Source organism: Chlorocebus sabaeus, chromosome 1, assembly GCF_047675955.1.
Source record: "Chlorocebus sabaeus isolate Y175 chromosome 1, mChlSab1.0.hap1, whole genome shotgun sequence".
Taxonomy (NCBI): Eukaryota; Metazoa; Chordata; class Mammalia; order Primates; family Cercopithecidae; genus Chlorocebus; species Chlorocebus sabaeus.
The window spans coordinates 65171123-65185863 of record NC_132904.1 but is presented as its reverse complement, the minus strand read 5'-3'; positions in this window follow the sequence as shown (position 1 = coordinate 65185863).

Sequence of the window (14741 nt, the reverse complement as noted above, 5' to 3'; positions counted from 1 at the left end):
TGGATCACTTCTTTCTGGGTTTTATTTGAGGATATTTCACTTTTCGCCATAGTCTTCAATGCACTCCGAAATTCACTTTTTCGGGTTTACAGGAATGGTGTTCAGACACTGCCTTGTGGAAAGGAGGTAAAACTCCCTGATTGGAATGCACACAACACAAAGCAGTTTCTCAGAAAGCTTCTCTCCAGTTTTTATCTGAAAAAATTTCCTTTTTCACCACAGGCCTGAATATGCTTTCGAATATCCCGTCGCAGATCTGTCCATGACGGCGTTTCCAAGCTGCGTAATATAAAGAAAGTTTTACCCATGTGAGATGAATAAACACAGCAAACAGCAGATTCACAGAAAACCTCTTTCCAGTTTTTATCTGAAGATATTTCCTTTTTCACCATAGTCCTGAATGTGCTCCTGAATATCCCTCACGGATTTATCCATGTCAGAGTTTCCAAGCTGCAAAATGTAGAGAAAGATTTATCTATGTGAGATGAATACTCATATCTAAGAAGAGTTTCACACAAAGGGTTTCCTAGAGGCTGTATGAGAAGAGAGGTATAACACTATGAGTGGAATGCACACGTCACAAAGCAGCACCTTGGAATGCTTCTCTCCGGTATCTATCAGAACATATTTCCTTTGTCACTGTAAGCCTCAAAGTGTTCCCAAATATCCCTATGCATGCTAAACATAAACAGCGTTAGGAAACTGTTCAATGAAAAGTGAAGCTTAACTGGATGCGTGGAATTCACACGACATTGAGCAGTTTCACAGGAAGCTTGCTTCTGGTTTTTATCAGAAGGCATTTATTTTTCAGCATATTCTGAAGAGTGTTCCCAAATTTCCTTTCTGAGTTTCCACAGAAAGAGTGATTTCAAACTGCTCAATCCAAAGAATGATTTAACTCTATTTGATGAATACACATGTCACAAAGCAGTTGTTCAGAAAAGTTCTCTCCAGTTTTCAATGGAAGACATTTCCTTGCTTGCCACAGGCCTCCAGTCACCACTAAATATCCATTTGCAAAATCCTCAAAGACAGACTTTCCAAACTGAGAAATGTAGACTAAGCTTTAACTCTCTGAAATAACTGTACATGTCAGAGAGCAGTTTGTTGGAATCTTTCTCTCTGTATTTTATTTGAGGATATTTCACTTTTCATCATAGTCTTCAATGTGCTCCGAAATATTACTTTTTCTGTTTTACAGGGACACTGTTCAAACACTGCCTTGTGAGAAAAGAGGAATAACTCCCTGAGTGGAATGCAAACATCATAAAGCAGTTTCTCAGAAAGCTTCTATCCAATTTTTATCTGAAGATATCTCCTTTTTCACCATAGGCCTGAATGTGCTCCCGAATGTCCCTTCATGGATACATCCATGACGGAGTTTTCAAACTGCTTAATATAAGGAAAGTTTTATCTATGTGAGATGAATAAACATATCTATCACAAAGCAGTTTCACGGAAAGTCTCTTCCCTGTTTTTGTCTGAGGATATTTCCTTTTTCACCATAGCTGTCTATATACTCTTGAATGTCCCCTGGTAGCTTTTCCTCCAAAAAGGATTCCCCAATCCTCTATGAGAAGAAAGGTATAACTCTGTGAGTGGAATGTACACATCACAAAGTAGCTCCTTGGGAAGTTTCTCTTCAGTTTCTATCTAAAGATATTTCCTTTTTCAGCGTAACTCTCCAAGCACTCCCAAATATCCCTTTGCAGACTAAACAAGAACAGTGTAAGAATACTGCTCAATGAAAAGAGAAGCTTAACTGTGCGATTGGAATTCACGAGACACAGAGCAGTTTCACAGAAAGCTTCCTTCTGGTTTCTAACTGAGGTTATTTCTTTTTCAGGATATTCTAGAAAACGTTCCCAAATGTCCTTTCTCAGATTCCACAGAAACAGTGATGTGAAACTGTTCAATCCAAAGAATGATTTAACTCTGTGAGATGAATACAAACATCACAAAATGTTGCTCAAAAAGCTTCTCTCCAATTTTCGATGGAAGACATTTCCTTGATCACCACAGGCCTCTGGTTGTCATTTAATATCCCTTCACAGAATCCTCAAAGACAGACTTTCCAAACTGCGAAATGTAGAGTAAGTTCTAACTCTGTGAAATGAATGAAAATATCAGAGAGCAGTTTCTTGGAATGCTTCCTTCTTGGTTTTATTTGATGACATTTCACTTTTCGCCATAGTCTTCACAGTGCTCTGAATATAATTTTTTTAGTTATACAGGAACAGTGCTCAAACAGTGCCTTATAAGAAGAAAGGTATAACTCCCTGAGTGGAATGCACACATCACCAAGCAGTTTTTCAGAATGCTTCTCACTACTTTTATCTGACGACATTTCCTTTTTCACCATAGCTCACAAAGTGATCCCAAATATCCCTTCGCAGATGCATCCATGACGGAATTTCAAAACTGTGTAATGTAAACAAAGCTTTATCTATGTGAGATGAATACACATATCACAGAGCAGTTTCATACAAAGCTTCCTTCTGGTTTTTGTCTGAGTCTATTTACCTTTTCACCATAGGCATCAACATGCTCCTGAATATCACTAGGTACGTTTCTCTCCAAAAGTGTTTCCCCGATGCTGTATGAGAAGAGAGGTATAACACTGTGAGTGGAATGCACACGTCACAAAGCAGCTCCTCGGAAATCTCTCCAGTTTCTATCTCATGATATTTCCATTTTCACCATAAGCCTCAAAGCACTGCCGAGTATTCTTTAGCTGACTAAACTAAAGCAGTGTTAGAATACTGTTCAATGAAAACAGAAGCTTAACTGTGCGAGTGGATTCACATGACACAGAGCAGTTTCACAGAAAGCTTTTTTCTAGTTTTAATCAGAGGGTATTTCTTTTTCAGCATATTGTTAAGAGCGTGCCCAAATGTCCTTTCTCGGGTTCCACAGAAAGAGTGATTTCAAACTGCTCAATCCGAAGAATGATTTAACTCTATGGGATGAACACACATCACAAAACAGTTGCTCAGAAAGCTTCTCTACAGTTTTCAGCGGAAGACATTTCCTTGGTCACCACAGGCCTCCAGTCACCACTTAATATCCCTTCACAGAATCCTCAAAGACAGACTTTCCAAACTGGAAAATGTAGAGTAAGTTTTACCTATCTGAAATGAATGCACATGTCAGAGAGCAGTTTCTTGAAATGCTTCTTTCTGGGTTTTAATTCACGATATTTCACTTTTCTCTATGGTCTTCCATACACTCTGAAATATTACTTTTTCAGTTTTACAGGAACAGTGTTCAAACACTGCCTTATGAGAAGAGAGGTATAACTCCCTGAGTGGAATGCACACATCACAAAGCAGTTTCTAAGAAAACTACTCTCCAGTTTTTATCTGAAGATATTTCCTACTTCTCCATAGGCCTGAAAGTGCTCTACAATGTCCCTTCATGGATCCATCCGTGACGTAGTTTCAAAACTGCTTAATAGAAACAAAGTTTTATCTATGTGAGATAAATAAACGTATCTATCACAAAGTAGTTTCACAGAAATCTTTCCATTTTTTGTCTGAGGATATTTCCTTTTTCACCATAGCCTTCCCTATACTCCCGAATGTCCCTTTAGTATCTTTTCCTAAAAAAAGGGATTCCACAATCGTCTATGATAAGAAAGGTATAATTTTGTGAGTGGAATGCGTAGGTTTAAATGCAATAAAATTTTCACTTCTCAGGCTCCCCAAAAACAGTGATAAAAGACTGCTCCATGAAAAGAAAGTGTAACTCTGTGAGACGAATTCATACGTCACAGAACAGTTTCTCAGAAACCTTCTACTTTTCATGAAGAGAAAAGTTTAATACTGGGAGGTGAATTCACACATCACAAAGAAGTTTCTCAGAAAGCTTCTTCCTGGTTTTCATCTGAGGATATTTCCTTTTGCACCTTATGCCTCTGTGTGCTCCCAAATATCCTTTTGCAGATTCCACAAAAACCTTGGAAGCAAACTGTTTCATGAATAGGAAGGTGTATCTCATTGGGATGAATTCACACAACACAGAGAAGTTTTCCAGAAAAGCTTTTTCTATCTTTCATTTGAGGATACTTTCTTTTTCTTCTTAAGCTTCAATGCGATAAAAATATCCCTTTTCAGATTCCCCATAAACAGTGGTAACACACTGCTCCAGGAGAAGGAACAAAGTTTAACACTGTGCGCCTAATTTCCACATCAGAGAACGGTTTCTCAGAAACTTTCTTTCTAATTTTCATCTGAGGATATTTCCTTTTTCACCATATGCCTCAGTGCACACGGAAATATCACTTTGCAAGTTACAGGAACACAGTGTTAGCAAACTACTTCATGAAGAGAAAGGTGTAATTCTGTGAGGTGAATTCACTCATAATAAAGATGTTTCTCAGAAAGCTTATTTTTCTTTTTTATTTGAGGATATTTCCTTTATCAGCATAGGTTTCAAGGCGATCCAAAACATCATTTCTGAGATTCCCCAAAAACACTGGTAACAGACTGCTCCATGAAATGAATGTTGAACTCTGTGAGATGAATTCACACATCAGGAATCAGTTAATCAGAAAGTTTCTTTCTGATTTTCATCTGAGGATATTTCCCTTTGCACCTTATGCCTCTATGTGCTCCCAAATATCCTTTTGCAGATTCCACGTAAACCATGATAGGAAATTGTTTCATGAAGATGAAGGCGTATCTCATTGGGATGAATTCACACATAACAGAGAAGTTTTCCAGAGAGTTTTTTCTAACTTTCATTTCAGGATACTTTCTTTTTCTTCTTGGGCTTCAATGCGATAAAAAAATTTTCTGTTCAAATTCCCCCCAGAAAGTGGTAACAGACTGCTGCAAGAAAAGAAACTGTAACTCTGTGAGAGGAACTCACACATCAGAGAACAGTTTCTCAGAAACCTTCTTTCTAGTTTTCATCTGAAGATATTTACCTTTTCAACATATGAATCAGTGTACTCCCAAATATCACCTTGCAGATTACAGGAACACAGAGTTAGCAAACTCCTTCATGAAGAGAATGGTGTAATTCTGTGAGGTGAATTCACACATCACAAAGAAGTTTCCCAGAAAGCTTCTTTGTAGTTTTTAATTGAGTATATTTCCTTTGTCTGTGTAGGCTTCAATGCGATAAAAATACCATTTCTCAGATTCAACAAAAACAGTAGTAACATACTGCTGAATGAAAAGAAAGTGGAACTCTGTGAGACGAATTCACACATCAGAGCACACTTTCTTAGAAACCTTTTTTCTTGTTTTCATCTGTGGAGATTTCCTTTTTCACCATATGCTTCAGTGCACTCCCAAATATCACTTTGCAGATTACAGGAACACAGTGTTAGCAAACTCGTTCATGAAGAAAAAGGAGTAATTCTGTGAGGTGAATTCACACTAAATAAAGATGTTTCTCAGAAAGCTTCTTTCTCGTTTTTACTTGGAGGATATTTCCTTTGTCCACATAACCTTCAATGCGATCCAAAATATAATTTCTGAGATTCCACAACAAAACTGGTAACATACTGCTCCATGAAAGGAAATGTTAAACTCTGTGGAATGAATTCACACATCTGAAATCAGTTTCTGAGAAAGCTTCTTATTGGTTTTCATTTGAGGATATTTGCTTTTTTACCTTATGCCTCTATGTGATCCCAAATATCCTTTTGCAGATTCCAGGAAGACAGTGGTAGCAAACTATTTCATAAAGAGGAAGGTGTATTTCATTGGGATGAATTCACACATCACAGAGAAGTTTCACAGAAAGCTTTTTTCTAACTTTCATTAGAGGATACTTCCTTTCTCTTCTCAGGCTTCAATGCCATAAAAAATGTCCCTTTTAGATTCCCCAAAACCAGTGGTAAGAGACTGTTCCAGGAAAAGAAAGTGTAGCTGTGTGAGACAAATTCACACAACAGAGAACAGTTTCTCAGGAAACTTCCTTCTAGTTTTCATTTGAGGATATTTCCTTTTTCACCATATGCCTCAGTGCATTGCCAAAATCAGTTTGCACGTTACAGAAACACAGTGTTAGCAAACCCCTTCATGAAGAGAAAGGTGTAATTCTGTGAGGTGAATTGATACATCACAAAGAAGTTTCTATGAAAGCTTCTTTCTCGTTTTTATTTGAGAATATTTCCTTTGTCCGCATTGGCTTCAATGCGATAAAAATATCACTTCTCAGGTTCCCCAAAAACAGTGATAACAGACTGCTCCATGAATAGAAAGTGTAATTCTGTGAGAAGAATTCACATATCAGAAAACAGTTTCTCAGAAACTTTTTTCTAGTTTTCATCTGAGGATATTTCCTTTTTCACCATGTGTCTCAGCGCACTCCCAATATCACTTTACAGATAACAGGAACACAACGTTAGCAAACTCCATCATGAAGAGAAAGGTGTAATTTTGTGAGGTGAATTCACACATAATAAAGAAGTTTCTCAGAAAGCTTCTTTCTAGTTTTTATTTGAGAATATTTCCTTTGTTCAAGCAGGCTTCAAAGTGATAAAATTTATCCCTTCTCAGGTTTCCCAAAAACAGTGGTAACAGACTGCTCCATGAGTAGAAATTGTAACTCTGTGAGACGAATTCACATATCAGAGAACAGTTTCTCTAAAACCTTCTTTCTAGTTTTCATCTGAGGATAGTATTTTTTTCACCATATGCCTCAGTGTACTCCCAAATATCTCTTTGCAGATTACACGAACGCAGTGTTAGGAAAATCCTTCATGAAGAGAAAGGTGTAATTCTGTGAGGTGAATTCACACATTACAAAGCAGTTTCTCAGAAAGCTTCTTTCTCGTTTTTATATGAGGATATTTCCTTTGTTTGCGTTGGCTTCAATGCAATAAAATTATCACTTCTCAGATTCCCCAAAAACAGTGGTAACAGACTGCTTCAGGAAAATAAAATGTAGCTCTGTGAGACGAATTCACACATCAGAGAACAGTTTCTCAGAAATATTCTTTCTACTTTTCATCTAAGGTTGTTTCCTTTTACACCTTATGCCTCAGTGCACTACCAAATATCACTTTGCACATTACAGGAACACAGTGTTAGCAAACTCTTCCATGAAGACAAAGGTGTTATTCTGTGAGGTGAATGCACACATAGTAAAGATGTTTCTCAGAAAACTTCTTTTTCATTTTAATTTGAGGATATTTCCTCTGTCAGCATAGGCTTCAATGAGATCCAAAATATCATTTCTGAGATTCCCCAAAAACACTGGTAACAGACTGACCCATGAAACGAATGTTTAACTCTGTGAGATGAATTCACACATCAAAAATCAGTTTCTCAGAAAGCTTCTGTCTAGTTTTCATCTGAGGATATTTCCTTTTGCACCTTATGCCTCTATGCACTCCCAAATATCCTTTGTAGACTGCACGAACACCATGGTAGCAAACTGTTTCACGAAGAGGAAGGTGTAACTCACTGGGATGAATTCACACATCACAGAGAAGTTTCCCAGAAAGCTTTTTTTAACTTTCATTTGAGGATAGTTTCTTTTTCTTCTTAGGCTTCAATGCAATAAAAAATATCCCTTTTCAGATTCACCAAAAAGAGTGCAAAAGACTGCTCCAGGAAAAGAAAAAGTAACTCTGTGAGACGAATTCACACATCAGAGAACAGTTTCTCAGAAACCTTCTTTCTCCTTTTCACCTGTGAATATTTCCTTTTTCACCACATGCCTCAGTGCAGTCCAAAATATCACTTTGCAGATTACACGAACACAGTGTTAGCAAACACCTTCATGAAGAGAAAGGTGTAAATATGTGAGATGAATTCACAGATCACAAAGAAGTTTCTCAGAAAGCTTCTTTGTAGTTTTTATTTGAGAATATTTAATTTTTCTGCCAGGGCTTCAATGCGATAAAATTATCACTTCTCAGGTACCCCAAAAACAGTGGTAATAGAGTCTTCATGAAAAGAAAGTGTATGTCTGTGAGACGAATTCAAACTTCAGAGAACAGTTTCTCAGAAACCTTCTTTCTAGTTTCCATATGAGGATGTTTCCTTTTTCACCATATAACTAGTGTATTCCCAAATATCACTTTGCAGTTTACACGAACACAGTGTTAGCAAACTCCATGAATAGAAAGGTGTAATTCTGTGAGGTGAATTCTCACATCACAAAGAAGTTTCTTAGAAAGCTTCTTTCTAGATTTGTTTGATGATATTGCATTTGTCTGCGTAAACTTCAATGTGATAAAAATATCACTTCTCAGGTTCCCCAAAAATAGTGGTAACAGACTGCTCCAGGAAAAGAAAACAAAACCCTGTGATACGAATTCACATATCAGAGAACAGTTTCTCAGAAAACTTCATTCAAGTTTTCATCTGAGGTTATTTCCTTTTTCACCATATGCCTCAGTGCACTCAAAAATATCACTTTGCAGATTACAGGAACACAGTGTTAGAAAACTCCTTCACGAAGAGAAAGGTGTAATACTGTAAGGTGAATTCAGATACCATAAAGAAATTTCTAAGAAAACATCTTTCTAGTTTTTATTTAAGGATATGTCCTTTGCCCACGTAGGCTTCAATGTGATAAAAATATCACTTCTCAGGTTACCCAAAAACAGTGGTAACAGACTGCTCCATGAATAGAAAGTGTAACTCTGTGAGAAGAATTCACACATCCGAGAACAGTTTCTCAGAAACCTTCTTCCTACTTTTCATCTGAGGATATTTCCTTTTGCACCTTATGCCTCTATACACTCCGAAATATCCTTTTGCAGATTCCACGAAAACCGTGGTAGCAAAATGTTTCATGAAGAGAAAGGTGTATCTCATTGGGATGGATTCACATATCACAGAGAAGTTTCCCAGAAACATTTTTTCTATCATTTGAGGATATTTTCTTTTTCTTCTTAGGCTTCAATGGGATAAAAAATATCCCTTTTCAGATACCCCAAAAAGATTGGTAACAGACTGCTCCATGAGTAGAAAGTGTGACTCTGTGAGACGAATTCACACGTCAGAGAACAGTTTCTCATAAAACTTCTTTCTCGTTTTCATCTGAGGCTATTTCCTTTTTCACCCTATTCCTCAGTGCACTCACAAATATGACCTTGCAGATTACAGGAACACAGTTTAAGAAAACTCTTTCATGAAGAGAAAGGTGTAATTCTGTGATTTGAATTCACACATCACCAAGAAGTTTCTCAGAAAGCTTCTTTCTAGTATTTATTTGAGGATATGTCCTTTGTTCTTGTAGGATTCAATGCTATAAAAAGTATCACTTCTCAGACACCCCAAAAACAGGGGTAACAGACTGTTCCAGGAAAAGAAAGTGTAACTCTGTGAGAAGAATTCACACATCAGAGAACAGTTTCTCAGGAACCTTCTTCCTACTTTTCATTGGAGGATATTTCCTTTTTTACCATATGTCTCACTGCATTCCCAAATATCACTTTGAAGATTACAGGAACACAGTGTTAGCAAACTTCTTCATGAAGAGAAAGGTATAATTCTATGAGGTGAATTCACACATCACGAAGAAGTTTCTCCAAAAGCTTGTTACTAGTTTTTATTTGAGCATATGTCGTTCGTCCGCTTATTCTTCTAAGCGAAAAACAATATCACTTTCCAGCTTCTCCAAAAACAGTGGTAACAAACTGCTGCATGAAAAGGAAGTATAACTCTGTGAGATGAATTCACACATCAGAGAACAGTTTCTCAGAAACCTTCTTTCTAGTCTTCATCTGTGGATATTTCGTTTTTCACCATGTGCCTCATTGCACTCCCAAATATTACTTTGCAGATTACACGAACAAAGGGTTTGCAAACTCCTTCATGAAGAGAAAGGTGTAATTCTGTGATATGAATTCACACATCACAAAGAAGTTTCTCATAAAGCTTCTTTCTCGTTTTTATTTGAGGATATTTCCTTTGTCCGTGTAGGCTTCAATGCGATAAAAATATCACTTCTCAGATTCCCCAAAAACAGTGGTAACAGACTACCGCAGAAAAAAGGAAGTGTAACTCTGTGAGACGAATTCACACATCCGAGAACAGTTTCTCAGGAAGCTTCTTTCTAGTTTTCATTTGAGGATATTTCCTTTTGCATTCTGAGAAAGAAGTTTCCCAGAATGCTTCTTTCTCGTTTTTATTTGAGGATATTTCCTTTGTCGGCGTAGGCTTCAATGCGATAAAAATACTATTTCTCAGATTCAACAAAAACAGTAGTAACAGACTGCTGAATGAAAAGAAAGTGGAACTCTGTGAGACGAATTCACATACCAGAGGACACTTTCTCAGCAGCCTTCTTTCTAGTTTTCATCTGAGAATATTTCCTTTTTCACCATATGCCTCAGTGCACTCCCAAATATCGCTTTGCAGATTACAGGAACACTATGTTAACAAACTCCTTCATGAAGAGAAAGATGTAATTTTGTGAGGTGAATTCCCACATCACAAAGAAGTTTCTCAGGAAGCTTCTTTCTCGTTTTTAATTGACGATATGTCCGTTGTCCGCATAGGCTTCAATGCGTTAAAAATATCACTTCTTAGGTTTCCCAAAAAGAGTGGTAGCATACTGCTCCATGACTAGAAAGTGTAACTCTGTGAAATGATTTCATACATCAGAGAACAGTTTCTCTGAAACCTTTCCAATTTTCATCGGAAGGTATTTCCTTTTACACCATATGTCTCAGTGCATTCCCAAATATCCCTTTGCAGATTAGAGGAACACAGTGTTAGAAAACACTTTCATGAAGAGAAATGTGTAATTTTGTGAGGTGAATTCACATATCATAAAGAAATTTCTAAGAAAACATCTTTCTAGTTTTTATTTAAGGATATGTCCTTTGCCCACGTAGACTTCAATGTGATAAATTATCACTTCTCAGGTTACCCAAAAACAGTGGTAACAGACTGCTCCATGAATAGAAAGTGTAACTCTGTGAGAAGAATTCACACATCTGAGAACAGTTTCTCAGAAAACTTCTTTCTAGTTTTCATCTGAGGATATTTCCATTTTCACCATATGAGTTAGTGCACTCCCAAATATCACTTGTAGATTAGAGGAACACAGTGTTAGCAAACTCCTTTATGAAGAGAAAGGTGTAATTCTGGGAAGTGAATTCACACATCACAAAGAAGTTTCTCAGAAAGCCTCCTTATAGCTTTTATTTGAGGATATGTCCTTTTTCCTCATAGGGTTCAATGTGATAAAAATATCACTTCTCAGATTCCCCAAAAACAGTGGTAACAGACTGCTTCAGGAAAATAAAATGTAAGTCTGTGAGCGAATTTACACATCAGAGAACAGTTTCTCAGAAACCTTCTTTCTAGTTTTCATGTGAGGATATTTCCTTTTTCATCATATGATTCAGTGCACTCCCAAATATCACTTTGCAGATTACAGAAACACAGTGTAAGCAAACTCCTTCAAGAAGAGAAAAGTGTAATTATCTGAGGTGAATTCACACATCACAAAGAAGTTTCTCAGAAAGCTTCTTTCTCATTTTTATTTGAGGATAATTCATTTGTCCACATAGGCTTCAATGCTATAAAAATATCACTTCTCAGAGTAACAGAAAACAGTGGTAACTAACTGCTGCAGGGAAAGAAAGTGTAAATCTGTGAGACGAATTCATATATCAGAGAACAGTTTCTCAGAAACCTTTCTAATTTTCCTCTGAGTATATTTCCTTTTTCACCATATGCCTCAATGCACTACCAAATATCACTTTGCAGATTACAGGAACACAGTGTTAGCAAACTCATTCATGAAGAGAAAGGTATAATTCTGTGAGGTGAATTCACACATCACAAAGAAGTACCTCAGAAAGGTTCTTTCTAATTTTTATTTGAAGATATGTCCCTTTTACACATAGGCTTCAATGCAATAAAAAATATCACTTCTCAGATTCCCCAAAAACAGTGGTAACAGACTGCTCCATGAGTAGAAAGTGTAACTCTGTGAGACGAATTCACACTTCAGAGAACAGTTTCACAGAAATCTTCTTCCACTTTTCACCTGAGGATATTTCCTTTTTCACCATATGCCTCAGTGCACTCCCAAATATCACTTTGCAGATTACAGGAACACAGTGTTAGCAAACTCCTTCATGAAGAGAAAGGTGTAATTCTGTTATTTGAATTCACATATCACAAAGAAGATTCTCAGAAAGCTTCTTTTTAGTTTTTATTTGAAGATATTTCCTTTGTTCACGTAGGCTTCAATGTGATAAAAATATCATTTCTCAGATTCCAAAAAAGCAGTGGTAACAGACTGCTGCAGGAAAAGAAAGTGTAACTCTGTGAGATGAATTCACACATCAGAGAACGGTTTCTAAGAAACTTTCATTCTAGTTTTCATGTGAGGATATTTCCTTTTTCATCAAATGTCGTAGTGCACTCCCAAACATCACATTGTAGACTACAGGACAACAGTGTTATCAAACTCCTTAATGAAGAGGAAGGTGTTATTCTGTGAGATGAATTCACACATCACAAAGAAGTTTCTCAGAAACCTTCATTCTAGTTTTTATTTCAAGGTATTTCCTATGTCCGCATAGGCTTCAATGTGATAAAAATATCAGTTCTCAGGTTACCCAAAATCATTTTTACCAGACTGCCCCATGAATACAAAGTGTCACTCTGTGAGATGAATTCACACATCAGAGAAGAGTCTCTCAGAAACCTTCTTTCTAGTTTTCATCTGAGAATATTTCCTTTTTCACCACATGCCTCAGTGCACTCCCAAATATCATTTTGCAGATTACAGGAACACAGTCTTAGAAATCTCCTTCATGAAGAGAAAGTTGTTATTCTGTGAGGTGAATTCACACATCACAAAGAAGTTTCTCAAAAAGCTTCTTTTTAATTTTATTTGAAGATATTTCCTTTATCCGAGTAGTCTTCTATGCGATAAAATTATCACGTCTCAGGTTCCCCAAAAACATTTTTACCAGACTGCTGCAGGAAGAAAAAGTGTAACTCTGTGAGACGAATTCACACATCAGAGAACAGTTTCTCAGAAATCTTCTTTCTAGTTTTCATCTGAGGATATTTCCTTTTCCACCATATGCCTGAGGGAACTCCCAAATATCACTTTGGAGATTACAGGAACACAGTGTTAGAAATCTCCTTCATGAAGAGAAAGATGTTATTCTGTGAAGTGAATTCACATATCACAAAGAAGTTTCTCAGAAAGTCTCTTTGTAGTTTTTATTTGAAGATATTTCCTTTGTCCGCGAAGGCTTCAAAGCGATAAAAATATCACTTATCAGTTTGACCAAAAACATTGTTACCAAACTGTTGCAAGAACAGAAAGTGTAACTCTGTGAGACAAATTCACACAACAGAGAACTGTTTCTCAGAAACCTTTCTAGTTTTCTCTTAAGGATATTTCCTTTTTCACCTTACGCCTCAGTGCAGTATCACATATCACTTTGCAGATTACAGGAATACAGTGTTAGCAATCTCCTTCATGAAGAGAAAGGTGTAATTCTGTGAGGTGAATTCACACATCACAAAGAAGTTTCTGAGAAAGGTTCTTTCTAGCTTTTATTTGAGGATATGTCCTTTTTACACTTAGGCTTCAATGCGATAAAAAATATCACTTCTCTGATTCCCCAAAAACAGGGGTAACAGACTGCTCCATGAATAGAAAGGGTAACTCTGTGAGACGACTTCACACTTCAGAGAACAGTTTCTCAGAAATCTTCTTCCCCTTTTCACCTGAGGATATTTCCTTTTACACCATAGGCCTCAGTGCACGCCCAAATATCACTTTGCAGATTACAGGTACACAGTGTTAGCAAACTCCTTCATGAAGAGAAAGGTGCAATTCTGTGAGGTGAATTCACACAACACGAAGAAGTTTCTCAGAAATCTTCTTTCTCGTTTTTATTTGAGGATATTTCCTGTGTCCACGTAGGCTTCAATGCAATAAAAATATCACTTCTTAGATTCCTCGAAATCAGTGGTAACAGAGTGCAGCAGGAAAGAAAGTGTAACTCCGTGAGACGAATTCACACATCAGAGAACAGTCTCTCAGAAACCTTTCTTCTCGTTTTCATCTGAGGATATTTCCTTTTTTACTATATGCCTCAGGGCACTCCCATATATCACTTTGCAGATTACACGAACACAGTGTTAGCAAACTCATTCATGAAGAGAAAGGTGTAATTTTGTGAGGTGAATTCACGCATCACAAAGAAATTCCTCAGAAAGCTTCTTTTTAGTTTTTATTTGAGGATATGTCCTTTGACCGTGTAGGCTTGAATGCAATAAAAATATCACTTCTCAGATTTCTCAAAAACAGTGGTAACAGACTGCTCCAGGAAAAGAAACTAAATCTGTGAGATGAATTCATATATCAGACAGCAGTTTCTCAGAAACCTTCTTTCTACTTTCATCTGAGGATATTTCCTTTTTCACAATATGCCTGAGTACTCTCCCAAATATCACTTTGCAGATTACAGGAACACAGTGTTAGCAAACTCCTTCATGAAGACAAAGGTGTAATTCTGTGTGGTGAATTCACACATCACAAAAAAGTTTCTCAGATAGCTTCTTTCTTGTTTTTATTTGAGGGTATGATCTTTATCCGCATAGGCTTCAATGTGATAAAAAATATCACTTCTCAGATTCCCCAAAAACAGTGGTAACAGACCGCTCCAGGAAAAGAAAGTGTAACTCTGTGAGACTAATTCACACATCAGAGAACAGTTTCTCAGAAATGTTCTTTCTACTTTTCATCTGAGAATATTTCCTTTTTCATCATATGGCTCAGTG